Genomic DNA, 20064 nt, shown 5'->3' with positions numbered 1-20064 from the left:
CATTTCCAGCACAAATCCAGGTTTTCTCACCCTCCACCCCCCCACACAAATTCACTCTCCTGCTGGTGATAGCCCATCCAAAGTGACAACTCTTTACACAATGTGCATGACAATCAAGTTGGGCTATTTCCTGCACAAATCCAGGTTTTCTCACATCCCCCCAACCCCCATACACACACAAACTCACTCTCCTGCTAACCTGGATTTGTGCTGGAAATGGCCCACCTGATGATCACTTTAGATAAGCTATTACCAGCAGGACAGTGGGGTGGGAGGAGGTATTGGTTCATATTCTCTGTGTATATATAAAGTCTGCTGCAGTTTCCACGATATGCATCTGATGAAGTGAGCTGTAGCTCACGAAAGCTTATGCTCTAATAAATTGGTTAGTCTCTAAGGTGCCACAAGTACTCCTTTTCTTTTTGCGAATACAGACTAACACGGCTGTTACTCTGAAACCTGTAGGGAGAATGGCCACTTTGGATGAGCTATTACCAGCAGGAGAGTGAGTTTGTGTGTGTGGTTTTTGGGAGGGGGGTGAGGGGGTGAGAGAACCTGGATTTGTGCAGGAAATGGCCCAACTTTATTATCATGCACATTGTGTAAAGAGTTGTCACTTTGGATGGGCTATCACCAGCAGGAGAGTGAATCTGTGTGGGGGGGTGGAGGGTGAGAAAACTTGGATTTGTGCTGGAAATGGCCCACCTGATGATCACTTTAGATAAGCTATTACCAGCAGGACAGTGGGGTGGGAGGAGGTATTTTTTCATATTCTCTGTGTATAAATAAAGTCTGCTGCAGTTTCCACGATATGCATCCGATGAAGTGAGCTGTAGCTCACGAAAGCTCATGCTCAAATAAATTGGTTAGTCTCTAAGGTGCCACAAGTACTCCTTTTCTTCTTGTCAGAAGGGGACAGAGAAAGCTTGTACAGGGAGTTGCCCCCCATTCCCCACCCTGAGACTGGAATTTGTTCGTGCAATGGTTGGAGCGGGTAGAAAGCCGGCTAAACCAGTATACCAGGAATGATTTGGCTTTAGCCTGGGAAACACTTTTGGGTCCCTTGGCAGCAGCTATAGGCCTCCAGGACAAGGATTTGCAAACAATTGTCCTGGACACAGCCCAGACTCTCTTCGGAGTATACTCCCAAACAGCGGGCTTGGTTAAATTAGCTGTTTCCCACATCCAGGTCTGGGTTTGTATATTTGGTGACCTAGGAAATTATTGGCTATTACCCACTGGGGACGGTCGGGGAACATCCCTTCTCGATGTTTGGCTTCAATGCCTGAGTCGCCTGCTCCACGATTAGCTGAAGTTACAGACAAACACTTCCAGGCTAACAACCTGCCTGTATTAATGGAAAAGGCCTCCATGTATTCGCAGCAGAATATGGCCCGGGACACCCCTGTATCTCACAATCGACCCACTGTTAGGGATACCTCTGCCCAGATCCGATGCTTGGAGGAGTGCCTTGATGCCCTCCTCAGGGAGCGTGGGCCAAAGCCCCAAAGGTCCCAGCCATGTCCTCTAACTTCCTCGGGCTCTAAGGCCAGCCCCACAGCAAATAAAGGGGACTAGTCCTGCCCTGAATGCCAAGCCAATAATTTTGCTCAAAGGAAAACTTGCTATAAATGTGGGCATATGCAGGCCCCTGCTGTGGCGCCCATTGACTAGGGGAGCCCTCAGGCTGGTCCACGGAGCTGGTCTTTCTCCGTGGATCAGTTCGGTCACTCGGTAATCAGGGGGCGAATGAATGGCGGGCCTGAAGGGACATATCTTTTGGATTCTGGATCAAGCTTAAATCTGGCACACGGCCCTTCCCGGAACTGTTGCCGGCAAATATCATTTGGGGGCGCTATGGGAGGCCAAAATTGGGGAATAGAACAGGACGGAATATTCTGGCCTTCTGAGGGAGAGACATTTGATTCTGCTCCCTGGGTTCTTGGCCCTAATATTCAGCTCAATATCATAGGGGTACCCTGTTTAAAGCATGTGGTTATTGACCTGTGTAACCGCCAATTGTGGTCCAGGCCTAATGGGCATGGCCAGGTGATCCCCATGGGGTTGGTAAGCAGTGTAGTAAAAGGCCCCAAACCAGGAGTCATTCCCTCAGGTTGGGAGGACCTGTCAGGATGGGCAATGGACAGCCTGGATGCTGGGCAGCTCCAAACTTTAGTAAGCATAAAGGGCGGAGCTCCTCCAGCAGTTAAGCAGTACCCCATCCCTCAAGCGGCTATTCAGAATCTCTCCATTACAATGGAGGTCCTAGAGCAGCGGTTGAATCCGCCGCGTACTGCACTAATGCCCCATATGGCCTGTCTGTAAACCAAATGGGTCTTGGAGACTAACCACTGATTACCGGAAACTAAACCGTGTGACCCCCCCGCCCCCTCGGTAGCACGCCTGCCCAAAATGATTGCCCAAATTCAATCAGAGGACCAGTGGTTCTCCATGCTGGATATTTCCAACGGATTCTGGTCCATTCCTCTGGCCCAGAAAAGCCGGTGGAAAACTGCCTTCACTTGGCAGGGGTCTCAATTCCAATGGTGGGTTCTGCCCCAAGGGTACAGCAGTGCCCCCACCCTGTTTCACGGGGAGCTCAAGTGGGTTCTCAATGCACTGGGACGTCAGCGATGTATTCGGTGTGTGGGTGACATTCTTATCCGGGGACAGGAAAAGGAGGAGGTGGCCGCAGCTGCCCGGGAAATAATCAAAGGTCTCGGGGAAGCGGGACAAAGCTGAATGGGGAAAAGGCTCAGCTGGTCCAACCCTCAGGACCCTTCCAAGGGGTGACCATTGAACTGGCTGGGCGCTTCGTTGATTCAAGCCGGGCAGCAGTAATCACCCAGCTGCCCCGTCCAACTAATGCTAGCTAGGGCTCTAGCTTCATTTATCAGACTAACGGGGTTCTGCCGGGAATGCATTCCCCAGTGCAGCACCTTGCTGCGGCCCCTGCAGGCTCTGCTCCGATCTTCAGATTGGAGTGGATACTGAACTGTGAAAAAACCTTCTTGGTGTTAAAACAGCATCTCGCCTCTGCCCCCCGTCTGGCCAGCCCCGACCCCGAGAAACCCTTCATTCTGTACCCAGAACTTTTTGGGGAGGAAATTGGAGTACTAGCTTGTCAGCAGGCAGGGTCAGATCTGTGACAGGCAGCATTTGCCTCCCGTCGCCTGTCAGCTGTAGAAAGCAAGTACGGACCCTGTGAAAGAATGGTGCTAGCTTGTTACTGGGCAATGCAAAAGCTAAAGTACTTAATCAGTGGGGGAAAGGTCATTGCTCGAGCATGGAGGGGTGTAATCAGGAAGGCCAAGGCACAATTGGAGTTGCAGTTAGCAAGGGGTGTGAAGGGGAACGAGAAGGGTTCCTACAGGTATGTTAGCAAGGAAGATGGTCAGGAAAAGTGTGGGACCCTTACTGATAGGGGGAGGCAACATGATGTGGAAAAAGCTGAAGTACTCGATGCTTTTTTTGCGTCGGTCTTCACAGACATGGTCAGCTCCAAGACTGCTGCACTAGGCAACACAGTATGGGGAGGAGGTGACCAGCCCTCTGTGGTGAAAGAACAGGTTAAGGACTATTTAGAAAAGCTGGACATGCACAAGTTCATGGGTCCAGATCTAATGCATCCAAGGCTGCTGACAGAGTTGGCGGATGTAATTGCAGAGCCATTGGCCATTATCTTTGAAAATTTGTGGTAGTCGGGGGAGGTCCCGGATGATTGGAAAAAGACAAATATAGTGCCCATCTTTAAAAAAGGGAAGAAAGAGAACCCGGGGAACTACAGACCAGCCAGCCTCACTTCAGTCCCCGGCAAATTCATGGAGCAGGTCCTCAAGGAATCCATTTTGAAGCACTTGGAGGAGAGGAAACTGATCAGGAACAGTCAACATGGATTCACCAACAGCAAGTCATGCCTGACCAACCTGATTGCCTTCAATAGTGAACTGGCTCTGTGGATATGGGGAAAGCGGTGGATGTGATATATCTTGACTTTAGCAAAACTTTTGATATGGTCTCCAACAGTATTCTTGCCAGCAAGTTAAAGAAGTATCGGCTGGATGAATGGACTATAAGGTGGATAGAAAGTTGGCTAGATTGTTGGGCTCAACGGATAGTGATCAATGGCTTCATATCTAGTTGGCAGCCGGTATCAAGCGGAGTGCCCCAAGGGTCAGTCCTCGGGCTGGTTTTGTTCAATATCTTCATAAATGATCTGGAGGATGGTGTGGATTGCACCCTCAGCAAGTCTGCAGATGACACTAAACTGGGAGGAGAGGTAGATACGTGGGAGGGTAGGGATAGGATACAGAGGGCCCTAGACAAATTAGAGGATTGGGCCAAAAGAAATCTGATGAGGTTCAACAAAGACAAGTGCAGAGTCCTGCACTTAGGATGGAAGAATCCCATGAACCGCTACAAACTAGGGACCAAATGGCTCGGCAGCAGTTCTGCAGAAAAGGACCTAGGGGTTACAGTGGACGAGAAGCTGGATATGAGTCAACAGTGTGCCCTTGTTGCCAAAAAGGCCAATGGCATTTTGGGATGTATATGTAGGGGCATTGCCAGCAGATCGGGGGACGTGATCATTTCCCTTTATTCGACATTGGTGAGGCCTCATCTGGAGTACTGTGTCCAGTTTTGGGCCCCACACTACAAGAAGGATGTGGAAAAATTGGAAAGAGTCCAGCGGAGGGCAACAAAAATGATTAGGGGACTGGAACAAATAACTTATGAGGAGAGGCTGAGGGAACTGGGATTGTTTAGTCTGCAGAAGAGAAGAATGAGGGGGGATTTGATAGCTGCTTTCAACTACCTGAAAGGGGGTCCAAAGAGGATGGATCTAGACTGTTCTCAGTGGTAGCTGATGAAAGAAGAACAAGGAGTAATGGTCTCAATTTGCAGTGGGGGAGGTTTAGGTTGGATATTAGGAAAAACTTTTTCACTAGGAGGGTGGTGAAACACTGGAATGCGTTACCTAGCAAGGTGGTGGAATCTCCTTTGTCAGGCTTGACAAAGCCCTGGCTGGGATGATTTAGTTGGGCATTGGTCCTGCTTTGAGCAGGGGGTTGGACTAGATGACCTCCTGAGGTCCCTTCCAACCCTGATAGTCTATGATTCTATGAAATTCCTGCCCCTCCCCCCATGGTGGGGGCACTCCTTGGAGGCTCCATGGAAGGCCTGAGGGCTGGGAGGAAAGGGGATGGGGAGAGAGATACAAGGGCATCAGAGACAGGAGGAGAGGGGGAATATGCTTATCCTGGGGTTCCAAGCCTTATGACATCAATGAAGGGGTGATGGCTGACTGCAATGTCCTGGGAGATGGAGCCACGCCCCTCCCCGTTCGGGGGGTAGATGATGTCTGTAGCTTTATGCATGGCCCCCATGACACTCCCTCCATCCTTTTCACAGAACATGTCCATGATTGCTGGCAGCTGGGACCACAATTGCGCCTGCAGGAATAAAGCATCCTTGACGACAGCCTGGGGTATATGCTGCACCACCCCACTCCCACCTACCAGAAACCATGCATGGCACAGAGTCCTGCCCCCCGCCCCCAACAAGGCAGAAAGTCACTTCTGTCACTCTTGCAGGTGTTTTGCACCAGAGGCTTCACTGACACCTGCTTGGAGCAGCTCCAGGCCCCAAGAACTGAGTGCTGACTCTTCTGCTCTTCCCAAGCTTGGGCTTGTCTCCCTGCCTCCACTGTCTCCCCGTTGCCCTGAGCAACAACTTCAGTCCCTTTCTCCTCCTTTCAGGCCCTGCACCCTTCTGCCCATCCTACATCTTGGACTTTGTCTCCTGACACTTTGGCCCTTCCAGCTCCATTCAACCATCCAGACTGGCCTTGACACCTTTGTTCCATTCCCACTCCCAGCTGTGACTTGTCCATGCTGGCCCCTCTGCGTGGTATGTCTTCCAGATCCTCATCTAACATTGTCTCCTCCCACAAACTCACTTCTGCAGGGCGCCTCCAAGCAGTGAGTTCATTCACCGCATTCCAAACAGTTCCCATTTATAGAGAATGGAGCCACCGAAATGGGCAGGTGCTGAAAGTGAGCACTTGTGCCAGCTACTCACTGTAACCTTTGTCTTTGCTCACCCCAATTTCCCCCCCTCCCATTCCATCACATGGAAAATCAGGTGTCAACTTGTGGGAGCAGGAGCAGGACCAGGTCAGGCCTGGATTTGCTCAGTAAAACACAACCAACACGCGAGCGCTGTGTGCTACACAACAAGGCTTGTGTAGGGATCGCGCTCTTTTGGGCGGCAGCTCTGCTGCTCTTCCGTCCGGGCATGGCGGCAATTCGGCGGCGGCTGCTTGGGGTGGCAAAAGTGGTAGAGCCGCCCCTGAGTGGACGGCTTTGCTGCAATGGGATTCCCTACCTGAGGTGGGGTCTTTGCCCTGCCAGCCTGGGACTCCAGAACCCTGCCTGGTTGAGCCAGACACACCCGTCTGCTCCAACACTGAGAGAGAGAGAGAGAGAGAGACGCACAGCTGTTTGCTCCCCCCCCCCAGTATTAATACATACTCTGGGTTAATTAATAAGTAAAAAGTGATTTTATTAAATACAGAAAGTAGGATTTAAGTGGTTCCAAGTAGTAACAGACAGAACAAAGTGAATTACCAAGCAAAATAAATTAAAACACACAAGTCTAAGCCTAGTACAGTAATAAAACTGAATACAGATAAAATCTCACCCTCAGAGATGTTTCAATAAGTTTCTTTCACAGACTGGATGCCTTCTTGGTCTGGGCCCAATCCTTTCCCCTGGCATACCCCTTGTTCCAGCTCAGGTGATAGCTAGGGGATTTCTCATGATGGCTGCCCCATTGTTCTGTTCCACCCACTTATATATCTTCTGCACAAGGCGGGAATCCTTTGTCCCTCTCTGGGTTCCCACCCCTCCTTCTCAATGGAAAAGCACCAGGTTAAGGATGGATTCCAGTTCAGGTGACATGTGATCATGTCACTGTAATACTTCATTACCCACTTGCCAGCTCACATGTACACAGGAAGACTTACAAGACTTACAACAGAGCCATCAACAACCAATTGTCCTGGTTAATGGAAGCCATCAAGATTCCAAACCACTCTTTGGCCCACACTTTGCATAAATTACAATAGGCCCTCAGATTATATTTTATATTTCTAGTTTCAGGTACAAGAGTGGTACATTTATACAAATAGGATGACCACACTCAGTAGATTATAAGCTTTGTAATGATACCTTACAAGAGACCTTTTGCATGAAGCATATTTCAGTTACATTATATTCATACTCATCAGCATACTTTCATAAAATCATATAGTGTGCAACGTCACAACCAGGTCAAAGACACGAAAGCCTTCCATTCGAAAAAAGCTCCAGTGAAATGAACGACTCTGCCGTCTATTACTATGCCGTCAGCGACACAGTGATTGCAACCAGCAAGGGAGCTGAACAAAAATCCACGGAAGCACAGAAAGTTGAAGACTTCTGTCTTTGGGGGGGAAAAACATGTTATATTCTCATAGATACTAAGTTCAGAAGGGACCATTATGATCATCTAGTCTGACCTCCTGCACAATGCAGGCCACAGAATTTCACCCACCCACTCCTGCGAAAAACCTCTCACCTATGTCTGAGCTATTGACGTCTTCAAATCGTGGTTTAAAGACTTCAAGAAGCAGAGAATCCTCCAGCAAGTGACTTGTGCCCCATGCTACAGAGGAAGGCAAAAAACCTCCAGGGCCTCTTCCAGTCTGCCCTGGAGGAAAATTCCTTCCCGACCCCAAATATGGCGATCAGCTAAACCCTGAGCATATGGGCAAGATTCAACAGCCAGATACTACAGAAAATTCTTTCCTGGGTAACTAAGATCCCACCCCATCTTGACTTCATTGTGGTATATACGTACCTTCAGGGAAAACAGAGGAAAGAGCTGTAATCTAGTGGAGAGAGGAATGAAAAGAACCAATGGCTGGAAGATGAGCCCAGACAAATTCAAAGGAGAAATAATGCATACTGTTAAAATCAATCATGGAGGCCCAGCACCAGCTGCTGCAGAAGCCATGGAGGTCACGGAATCCGTGACCAACTCACAGTCTTATTTAAAAGCTACGATTCTATTAATCTGTGTCAGTCAGACTAATGATCCATCTCGCCCCACGTCCTGTCTTCCTACAGTGGCCTGTGCCAGATGCTTCAGAGGGAATGAACAGAACAGGGCAATTTATTGAGTGCTCCATCCCCTGTCACCACCTTCCAGCAATCAGAGATTTAGGGAGCATAGGGTTGCATTCCTGACCATCCTGGTAAATAGCCATTGATGTTCCTATCATAGAAGATTAAGGTTGGAAGAGACCTCAGGAGGCCATCTAGTCCAACCTCCTGCTCAATCCTCCATGAACTTACCTAATGCTTTTTTCAACTTAGTTATATTTTTGGCTTTCACAACATGCCCTGTCAATGAGTTGCATAGACTGACTGTGCATTGTGTGAAGAAGTACTTCCTTATGTTTGTTTTAAACCTGCTGTGTATTAATGGCATTGGGTGACCCCTAGTTCTTGTGTTATGTGAAGGGCTTAATAACAATTCCTTACTTTCTTCACAGCATTCATGATTTCATAGACCTCCATCATATGCAACAGGACAAAACCTCAGCCAGTGTAAATCTGTGTGATCCATTGATCTCAATGAAGCTATAGGTCTTTAGACCATTTGGGGATATGGTACACTAAATACAAATCCTTGTATTGCATATTTTTGATTATTTCTCCCATGTCTGCTTTAATGCAGGCTTTTCCTCATTTTTTTAAAATGATGTTTAACGTCATAACCCCCCCCACACACACACACACACAAATTTTAAATAAGATTAGGGAATGGGACCAGCTGGCTTAAATGCACATGACTGCATGGTAGAGTCAACGGATCTGCAACAATCCACACTAGCTGAAGATTTAGCCCATAAACATGGCAGTTCTGGAGGGGACCCGTAGTCCACTTGTGACGTTAAACATCATTTTAAAAACCAGAGGAAAGCCAGCATTAAAACAGGCAGAGGGAAGAAATAATCAAAAATATGCAATACAAGTGGAAGAGGGTACGCTTAACAAAGGGAGGACAATGGATAAAGGAAACAATGAAAGGATATTGGGTAACACAAAAGAATTTGGTCTCAGCACAACAGCTTCCTAACCCAGCTCAGCATCACATCAGGCAGGTTTTACAGCTGGCTGCTATGGCTGGAGTGTTATAAAAGAAATCGTGTTAGCGGCGGAGGAAGTTCCCCTGCAGATGTACCACAAGAGGGCTCTGTTTTACCAGCCACTTCACCCAAATGCAGAGCGGTCATTTCACAGTCTGCTGCTTCATGTGGTCTTGGATCCCCCCCACAATTTCTCCTCCCCCTTCCCCTCAGACACTGCAGAAGCCAGGGAGCCTAGTTCAAGGGCAGTAGCAGGCTGCTGTGTGGTTGGCACCATAGGTACTCAGCCGGGGAGAGCTGTGCTACAAAGAAAGCGGGTGGATCTATATTTTTAAGACATCTTTCCCCACTCCTCCTCACGGCTGGGGAAGGCAAGGGATAAGCTTCCCTCTGCATGTTGGGGACAAGGTTCTAGCCCACCTGATCCCCTGAAGATGTTCCTCACCTGGGTTTCAGTTGTTGCAATATTTTCCACTCTCGCTGAGGATGATTTCAGATCAATGGGGCCAGATCCTCAGCTCTGTGAATGGTCACAACTCCATGGAAGCCGGTGGAGTTACAAGTCCCATGAGATGCAAAGTTAGCCCTAATTTCAGATTTACAAACCACCAGTTTATAAACCTTCATCCCCTACCCCCAGGTTTTAGAAGTTTGGAAGGTAGATAAACATCCCAGGTTCAAGCCAAGAGCCGTCCATATGCAAGTGATATTTTATTTTTTCCAGAAAGGGCTAATGGAGAGCCAGTGACCCAACCTGATGACAGAGTGACTGTATCCAAAGGGGAACCAGTGCTTCTGAAATGCATCTATAACCCTGCCCAGTCTCCAATGCTCTGGTGGTATGAGCACTACCCAGTGCAATCTGCAAGGATGGGCCTTATGTTGTACAAGGTAAATGAACACACAGTAAATGTAGCACTTCAATGACCAGATTCAGTCATATTCCTATATAAAAATGGTTAACCTCGTCAGTGGGGCTGAAAACAGGCCTTTGAATTAACAAGGTTGTCCAAAAATTGTGTAATTGTATAAACATTAGAGAGCTTTGGTTATTGCTTACAAACAAGTTCATTTCAAATTGAACTTTATAAACAATTTATTAATAATTTGGAGCTTCCCTGAAAGTTTTATTACTAGGGGCACGAATAATTATCAAACCCAGGGTCTTCACTTTAAAGTGTTAGTTTCCACATTATTCTGAATACTGAGGATTTTCGGCCACATATTTATATATTTACTATGAAACAAGCGATTTTTTTTTCCTTATGGAGCATTTGTGAGCTTTTGCCATAGGGATAAAGCTATTGAAAAAGAAAAGGAAACAGGGTGAGGCAGTGAGTAGCTGCCAACTCTGTAAAGCCTCCATCACATACACCACCTGCTGGTATATGGAGATTGGAAAAAAAATCTGTTTCCCAATTTGGAAGTTAAGATGCTCCGGTACACACTCTATTAGAATCCAACCGGGAACAGTGAGCAGAAGTTAAGTTACCTCCCATTCCACAGCTGATGGGGTGGGGTGGCGGCAGGGACTAGGGGCATTGAGAATGCGGGTGCCTGACAGGCGGCAGGTGTGGGGTTCCCTGCTGCAGCTCCGCAGGCTGGAGCCTGCACCTCCCGTGACAGGCAGAGGCTGGTGTAGCACGGCACAGCAGGGAGACGACACCTCCCGTAACGGCAGGGCCCTTTCAAAGCAAGAGCGGCACCTCCCCACAGTAGCACGAACCCCACCTGCTCCTCCTGACAACAGCACCACCCTTCCCGGCACTGCCTCATGGCAACCTCTGCTTCTGGACTTGCACCAGAAATGGGAAGTCTGGGGTGGGCCTGGCAACGGCTGACAGGGAATGGAAGCAGACACGACCATTCCCTTGGTGCCATGGGGCCTGCCATGGCTGAGGGGAGATGCTTCATCTCCCACCATGCATTGCTTCACTCTTCTCTCCCTGCCCATCCTGCTTCTCATTGCAGGGGCAGCCTCAGCCCTGTTATTAAGTATGTGGCCCCAGGTTTTCTGCTCCCCTCCCCAGAGCAGGCCACCCTGCAGGCTCCATAGGGTTTGCAGGTGGGGTGCCCCCCCAGGGTTGGGGGCGAGGTCCAGGGGAGGTTTAGCAGGTGAAGGGACCTGGTTGGGGTTTGCCGGGGGGGGGGGGGGGGGGATGGATAGCAACAGTGAAGGGAAAGTTGGACACTTGCCAGAATACCAGGGAGACAAGGCAGGTGAGGAAATACCGGTTATTGGACCAGCATTTGAGCCACACAGGGCTCTTCTTTATGTTGGGGAAAGGTGCTCAGTGCATCACAGTTCAATACAAGGTGGAACGCTTTGCCCTGAGTACCAGACGTTCCTGTACTTCCTGGAACAGTGGGGGCCTATCCCCATTGGCCTATAACCAGCCCCACTGTCTAACCCAGAGGTGGCTGCATCTTACCACCGAGACACCAGTGTTCACTGCTCCAGTGAAGATGGTACACACAGGCCACTGCCCTACGTGGCCACCAGAGGTCACAGACGCCCTTAACTGGCCACCAAAGGTTACTGCCCCAAGAAATGAGGTACCTACAGGCTACTACTCAAACTGGGCCCCAGGGGTCACTGCAGCTATGGTTGGAGGGATACATGCAGGGCACTGCCTCACCTGGCCACCAGGGGTCACTGCTGCAATGTTGGTGGTGGTGGGGGGGAATGATAAACAGGCCACTGCCTGAAGTGGCCACTGCCCCAATGGTGCGTGTGTGTGTGTGTGGGGGAAATGATGCAAATAGGGCACCACCACACCAGGCCACCACGGGGATGTCACGGCTCCAATTAGCAGAGCTACACATTGGGTAGTGCCCCAGCTGGCCAGCAGGGGGCACTACCAGAGAGAGGGAGAGAGAATGGCAAGAGGAGGCAATCAAAGGCCACTGCCTTACTTAGCCAGCAGGGGTCACAAATAGGGGATGGACACATACAGGGTACTGCCCCACCTGGCCAGCAGGGGTCACTGCCCAGTTGGGGGATATACAAAGGGTATTGCCCCACGTGGATGCCAGGGATCAGTGCCTGCCATACCTGGCCACAGGGAGTGGGGGGGGGGGCGCTACACACAGGACACTGCCCCGCTTGGCCCCAGTGCACATTCCTAATGGGGGCGTGATGCACACCAGGAACAGGGTTCACTGCCACAAGGGGGTTGGAAGATACCCAGGGTACTGCCTGACACGAGCACCCTGCCACCTTGCAGGAGGGGAAGAATACACCTAGGGCACTGACTCATCTGGCTACCAGTGGTCACTGGCCCAATGCAGGGGTTGGGGTGAGTAAATACACACAGGGATTGCCCCACCTGGACAACACGAGTCACCGAGATGAGAGTGGGATACACAGAGGGCACTGCCCGAATGGCTGATATACATACAAGACCCTGCCCCACCCAGCCACCAACAGTCACAGTCGCAATGGTAGTGGTGGGGTCACATAGGCAGCTGCCCTCAGTGGCCACCAGGGATCGCTGCAGCAACGCTAGGGGGAATACATGCCAGGCAGTGCTGCATCTGGCCACCAGGAGCCACTGCTCCAACAAGAAGGCATCTACAGGGCACTCCCGTGCCTGGCCAGCAGGGGTCACTATCACGGTGTGTGTGTGTGTGGGGGGGGGGAATACACATAGGGCTCTGCCACACCTGGCCTCAAGATACAGGGCACTATCCCACCTGGCCACCAGGTGTCAGTGTCCCAAAAGGAGTGATAGGTTTCAGAGTAACAGCCCTGTTAGTCTGTATTCGCAAAAAGAAAAGGAGGACTTGTGGCACCTTAGAGACTAACCAATTTATTAGAGCATGAGCTTTCGTGAGCTACAGCTTAGTCTCTAAGGTGCCAAAAGGAGTGATATTCACCATGCACTGCCCCACCTGGTCACCAGGGGGCACTGCACCCTGACAACTACCCACACATACCCCTGGTGAGCAGGAGTGTGCCTGTGTGTTATTCTGCACTTTAAGAAATGAGGCAAAGGCTAATTTTACTTAAATTTCTGATGAAGAAAGCTCTAAGTTACAACCCTCACCTTGCCAAGCACCTGCCCAAACCCAGAGCAGTATCCCGGATGACAGCCGAGACCCCAGAACACAGAGACCCAAAGGAGAAGCAGCTTTTAGGTGAAGCAATGACAGACTCTGGGGAGGGGCTCTGGGGAAGCAAAGAAAGAGCAACTAACTGCAGTGGGGAAAATCATAATCTACCAGGGAGAAAAAACTGACTCCACTAGGATATCACACCAACTCCTGCCAGGCTGGGGTACCCAGCAATTCGGGGCTGGAGCAGCTCCAGCTAGAGGCTGAGCAGAGGCAGGTGGTGGTTCGTGACCTCAGCCTCTGTGCTGAGTAGGCTGCTTTGGCTGCGAGGAGGGACAAGGAACCTGCTGGCCAGGATCTTGCTGCCTGAGGAGGGTGAGATCTGTGGCAGTCCTTGGAGTAGCTGGTTCAGCCGCCATGAGCCTGCCTGCTTGTCCATGCCGGAGCTCTCAGGGAGCACATTGTGCACAGGTGTACGCACGGGATGGAGGCACCAGTGTAACGCTACAGGGCCAGACTGCTGAGTGCTGCCTGCAAGAGGCGGGGCAGAGTCAGAAGGGCAGAAGATGACAGGGCCAGCGGCCGTGAGCTGAACCCAGCACACTTGCAGCCTTTGACATCACCAGCCGTCCCTGCAGCTCTCCACCTGTCCCGCTGTCCATCCAACCCTCAAGCCCCCCATCCGTCCCCACTGTATGCCATACACACCCCTTCATCCCTCTGCATGCCTCACGCACTCATCTATCTCCTCATGAATCCCGCTGTCCCTCCGATTGGCTGTGCAGTGCCTAACACACCCTGAGCGAGGCTTAGGGTGATGCAGTAATGGAGTTAGGGGGTCATAAGAGGGGTTCTAGGCATCTCTAATGCCAGCCCCACTTCTCCTGTGCCCAAAGCCATGACCGCGAGCCCACCCCTCTCAGTCTCAGACCCCACAGCCCCAAAGACATGACTGGCCATGCACGCTGTGACCCAGTTACAGGAATGAAGTCTCCCCAAACTCTCTAGGAAGATAGGGGGTGGGAAGAGCAACCCCCTTAACCTGGCAGGCCGTACACATCCTTCCCAGTAGGGCAGAGACCATGCCCATAGGCAGATAGACCCAGCCTAGCCCAGAGGAGACGGGGGGAGAGGGAGCAGAGGAAGAGGATGCAGGCAACTGAACATAACAGGTGTTCATGAAAGGAGAGAGAGAGACAGAGACAGAGTGAGAGTTGCCAACACAGTAGAGAAGACAGAGAAAGAGAGAAACCTAGGAAGAAGGAAAGAAACTCAGAACAGGGAGTCACCCTCATGGAGCCAACCTTCTGCTAGGGAGCATACACAACTCCTGGCCAGAGAGATGAGCAGCTCCCACAAATGGCAACATCATCTCCCTTGAAGCCACAGCTAGTCAGGAAACTTTTTCTTCTTTTTTTTATAAACAAACCCACACACCCAGCTAACGGGAAGTCTCTGTCTGGAGCCAGGGGGGCCGTGACCAGAGCCCTCACCAAACCAGACACTTATCTCACTGACAGACAGCTGCTCTGTTCCCAGCTGGACAGGTCTTGCCTGGCATTGGCAGTATTCACGCTGTCACTGCTCTCACTCACTTTCCATCTCACCTCGGGGCTGGACTCCGTCCCCCCAACTTCTTTTCCCTTGGTATTAAACACAAGACAAGAGGAAAACAAAAAGCAATGGTGGCGAGGCTTTTCTCGCTCCTCCCACACCCCAGGGCTCTGGGTTCAACCCTCCTCCCATTATGCCATCACAGCTACAATTAGAAATCACCCCTTTGATTATTGTCTCTTCCCCTGCACTTAATACCACAGAGCTCCGCACCCAGCTTGCATGTTCACGTCCTCGGAAGAAAACTAACCTGGGAAGAGCTGAGGAAGCGAGTGCCGTCACCGCTGACTCACACCCTGTGCTGGGAGAGGCAGAAAGCTCAGGACTGTTCACCTCTGCTCCGCTGGATGTGCAGGCTGCTCAGCTCCACTTCTTCCCTCTTCTCCTCTGGCTGGGACTCCTGGGCGATTCATCTGCAAGCGCAGGAAATATCCGACCAGCGAGCCAGCCCTGCCCACAGCTCTGCTGGTGCGCGAGAGCTCGCCCTCCCTCCGTCTCCCACATGCTCTAGAGCAGCCCCACACGATGAAGAGACAGAGGCAACGGGTTGCTTGGCCAGTCACCCCACCTCTACCACTGTAGTACCTAGTACCCGGTTTGATTCTCTTCCTTCCCACTAGATGGTGCAGGCTCTCGAGACCAAGCCTGTGGGGATGAATGCACAGGTCACCTGCCCATGTCCTATGGTAGGAGACAGTACAAAGAGAGAAAGGTGGTGTGTTGGCTAACACAGTAGAGAAGTCAGAGAGAGAGAGAGAAGCATAGGAGAAATTAAAGTAACTCAGCGCCTAGAGTCACCCTCCTGGATCCAACCTTCTGCTGGGGTTGCACACACCATTCCCACCAAGAGAGATGAGCAGTCCCCAAACCAGACACTTACCTCAGGGACAGCTGCTCCGCTCCCAGCTGGACAGGTCTTGCCTGGCATCAACACTGCTTGTGCTCTCACTCGCTTTCCATCTCACCACCGAGATGGACTCTGTCCCCACCCCCCAACACACACACACTTTTCCCTTGGTGCCAAACACACCGCAAGGAGGAAAAACCAAAGTTACCATCACAATCTGCCATGATGGCTAGGGTCTCCTTCGCGCATCTCCCACACCCCAGGGCTCCACCCTGAACCCCCTTCCCATGATGTCAGAGCTACAATTAGAAGCACCCCACTGCACCTGCACCCAAAATAGTCACTCTGCACAGGAGACTCTTGTCCCTTCCACTGGTCTTAACCCCACAGAGCCCCGGGCCCAGCTTATTTTTCTTTAGTACTGGGGCTCTCGTCCTCTCCTTCCTATCCCTCTTGGACTCCATCTGTGAGAGTGGACAGGGAAGTGTTACAGACACCAACACCCTCCCCCAGCTCTCTCTGTGCGCTGGCCTCACACCGAGTTGTCTCCCCAATCCTTGGCGTTGTCCAGCATGTCTCCCTCCACAGAAGTCACCTGGCCTCATCTTAGACTCCATTTTCATATTGCTGTTCTCCTTCCCAGAGCTCCTGCTCTGCTCCTCAGACGTGCCTTTCCTCAGCTCTGCAGGCAGAGGGGAAGGGGCACTTTGGGAACACACACACCCCATTCCAGACACCACATAGTATCCACAGGGCTACCAAACCTTGTCACCTTCGGCCAAAAAACGTACCCCACCCCGAGGGGGCAAAAGGCCTTTGTGAGCCCCACACACACAAGACAGGAAAAGACTAACACCCACAGTGACCAAGCCCAGCCAAATTGGGAGCTTGCTCCCCCTTGTCAGGGCTCATGGATGGAGAAGTTTGGTGGGCAGTGGGGGGCCCTGAAAGACTGGCTCAGTGTGTGAATGAGTGACTGGGATATATGTGGGGGTGGTGGACTGTGGGGTTGGGGTGTCCAGGAGGACCCAAGGGAAGGGAATGGGGGATTAGGGCTAGAGGAGGGTAGGGTTACCAAGGTGCACTGTGGGAATGGGGGATTTAGAGACCCCAGAGAGGATGGGTGGGGGTGGGTTGGAGGGCCCCTGGTGAGGCCCGAACCTCTTCCCACCCCCGCTCCACCCCAGCCCTACCCCCACTCCACCACTTTTCCTGAGCAACGTCCCAGGGGACTGCAGCAGGGAACGGGCACGCCCTGCACTCCCCGGGGGCGGGAAGTGGAGCGACTTGGACCCAGCCTGCTCTGCGCTGCTGGTGAGTGCAAGGGGTTTCCTCCCTGCCCCCCAAGCCTGGGGAGGAGATGGAGCAGTGGGGAAGGGGCATGGGATGGGGAAGAGAAGGAGATGGGGAAGCAGGGGCCCCAGCATGTGGATCCCCTTGGCAGCAGCTGGGACTCCCCTGTTAAGCAGGCCCATCAAACCCTCACCCTGACAAGCCCCATCTCCCCTGCATCTGTACCACCCCGATGAGGCCCCCCAGACGCCCTCCCCACTGAGCCCCAACCACCTGCACCTGGACCCCCACCCAAATGAACCCCACATCCCCTGCACCCAGACACGCCCCCCCGCCACTGAGCTCCAACCACTTTCACTTGGTCCCCCCTGCAGACTCCCGTTGTCCCTGCACCTGGAACCTCCCTGTGCCTCCAGATCCCTCACTGAGCTGCCTGCACCCAGACCCCTCTTACCCCCATCTGGATCCCCCCACACGATGTCCCTCTGCATGTGGGTCCTGCTGCCAGGCTGAGCCTCCCTCCCCACATCCGGTATGCCTGGCGCAAAAGGGGCAGGGCCCCGGGTGTTTCCGGGGCAGGCATGGCCCTTATGCTGTGCTTCAGCCTCACTGCCAAGTCCCTGTCCCAGGGGGAGAGAGAGGCTGCAGGGTATTCTCCCAACTCCATGCAGCCAGTGGCCTGTGCTCCCCCCTCCATGGTGGAGCCTCCACATTTATTTATTGTAAAAAGAAACTGCAGAATTTTCAAATATTATGCTGTAGAGGGGTCATATTGGAAAACTTCTAAAGGCCCCTCCCCCAGCCTAACAGGAGGGACCACTGCACCCAGGGACCAACTGATTGCGGGGGACAACTAATGAAAAACAGGGGTCGGAGTGAAGGTCATAGGTTCAAAATGAGGAGACCGGACGGGACACCGAGCAGAGAACCCCGGACAGCGCCCACTGCTCCTCAAAGCTGTCGAGGGAGCCAGTGGACACTGCCCAGTGGAACTCTGCCTGGATACGTGAGACGAGGGAGGAACGGAAATAGGCCCTGCAGTCGCAGAGCGCCCCCTCGTCCAACATCCTCCTCCTGGTATTATAGATGGAGAGCTTGGGCTGGGCCAGGAGGAGGATGACGAGGAGGTCTCGTGACTTCGTGGGGCCACAGATAGGGTGTGCAAAGAGGAACAAGTGTGGGGAAAAGTGCAGCCAGAACCTCAACAAGAGGTTCTGGAGGAGCCGGAATAGGGGCTGCAACCTGGCGCATTCGAGATAGGAGTGCGCCAGGTTCTCCCTCATGCTGCAAAAGAGCCAGACCTCAGGTATGGGGTGAACCCGCCAGGTGCATGCCTGTGCTCACGGCTTCATGAAGGAGCTGCCAACCGATGTCCCCGAAGGGCCGTGGGACCAAGGTGGAATAAAGGCTGGCCCACCGGGCTCCTCACCCTCTTGAGGTGGAAGATAGTCCTGCCATTTGGTGTTGGGGTGGGACGCGAGGGTGAGGAAGTGCAGCGTGTGGAGCACGAGCGTGTAGAGATGGACTCTAGGCCCGGTTCGGAACCAGACCTGCTGCAGGGTGTGCAGCCGGCTCGGAGTGTGTGAGCGGGGAGGCCGGGGGGCTCGCGGAACAGGGGCTGAAGAAAAATGTCCAGAGGGCCGGGGTGAGCGGGGAATGCCCTCTCGCAGGGCTCGCCACAGGAAAACGAGAGAATCGGGTGACAAGGTGGCCTTCACCTCCTGGACTACGCGCCTGGGGGTCGGAAGGGTGGAAAGCCCCATGCGTCGACCAAGCATGCGGGGCGCCACCCAGTCCCCCCTGTCGTAGTCCAGGAGGTCTCAGGCTCTGGTGGTTTTTGCCAGGACCAACCTCTGACGCACTGAGGGAGACTCTGCCACTTGCACACGTAGATCGAGGTTGTGTAGCAGGGGCTCCCTGAGGAGGTCCGCCCCCTTAGTGGCCAGAAAGGACCTGGTCGCCGAAAAAAGCTTCCAGGTCCAGAGGAGGTCCTGGTAGAAGACCGGCAGCTTGGAGAGGTCTTGCGGAAGACCTCTTGGATGGAGAAAAAAGAGGTGCCGGTCATATTGGAGTCCTTGGAGGCAGCAGAGGAAGGCGTGCGCCAAGGTGCTCCACGCCGGACTACCTGCACCGTAAAGGAGTCTTTGCAGGGCCTGGAAGTGGAAGACATGGACCTGGCTGTGCAGGACCTGGCTGTCTGTAAGCAAGGACTGGCCTGTCTCCTAGCGGTCACCTTCACCCTCAACTAAAACCTCTCCGGCGCATCATCAAGGATCTACAACCTATCCTGAAGGACGACCCATCACTCTCACAGATCTTGGGAGACAGGCCAGTCCTTGCTTACAGACAGCCCCCCAACCTGAAGCAAATATTCACCAGCAACTACACAACAGAACCACTAACCCAGGAACCTATCCTTGCAACAAAGCCCGTTGCCAACTCTGTCCACATATCTATTGAAGGGACACCATCATAGGACCTAATCACATCAGCCACACCAGTGGGGCTCATTCACTTGCACATCTACCAGTGTGATCTATGCCATCATGTGCCAGCAATGCCCCTCTGCCATGTACATTGGCCAAACCGGACAGTCTCTATGCAAAAGAATAAATGGACACAAATCAGATATCAAGAATTATAACATTCAAAAACCAGTTGGAGAACACTTCAACCTCCCTGGACACTCAATTACAGACCTAAAAGTGGCAATTCTTCAACAAAAAACTCCAACGAGAAACTGCAGAACTGGAATTAATTTGCAAACTGGACACCATCAAATTAGGCCTGAATAAAGACTGGGAGTGGCTGGGTCATTACACAAACTAAAAACTATTTCCCCATGCTGATTTCCCCTCCCCCCAACTGTTACTCACACCTTCTTGTCAACTGTTTGAAATGGGTCATCCTGACTAAGACTACAAACGTTATCTTCCCTCCTGATGATAATAGCCCACTTTGAGTTGTCTTGTTACAGTTGGTATGGCAATCCACATCTTTTCATGTTGTGTGTGTGTGTATATATATATATACACACACAGAATCTTCCTACTGTATT

The sequence above is a fragment of the Lepidochelys kempii genome, chromosome 15 (assembly GCF_965140285.1).
Source record: "Lepidochelys kempii isolate rLepKem1 chromosome 15, rLepKem1.hap1, whole genome shotgun sequence".
NCBI classification, from domain to species: domain Eukaryota; kingdom Metazoa; phylum Chordata; order Testudines; family Cheloniidae; genus Lepidochelys; species Lepidochelys kempii.
This window is presented reverse-complemented; position numbering follows the sequence as displayed.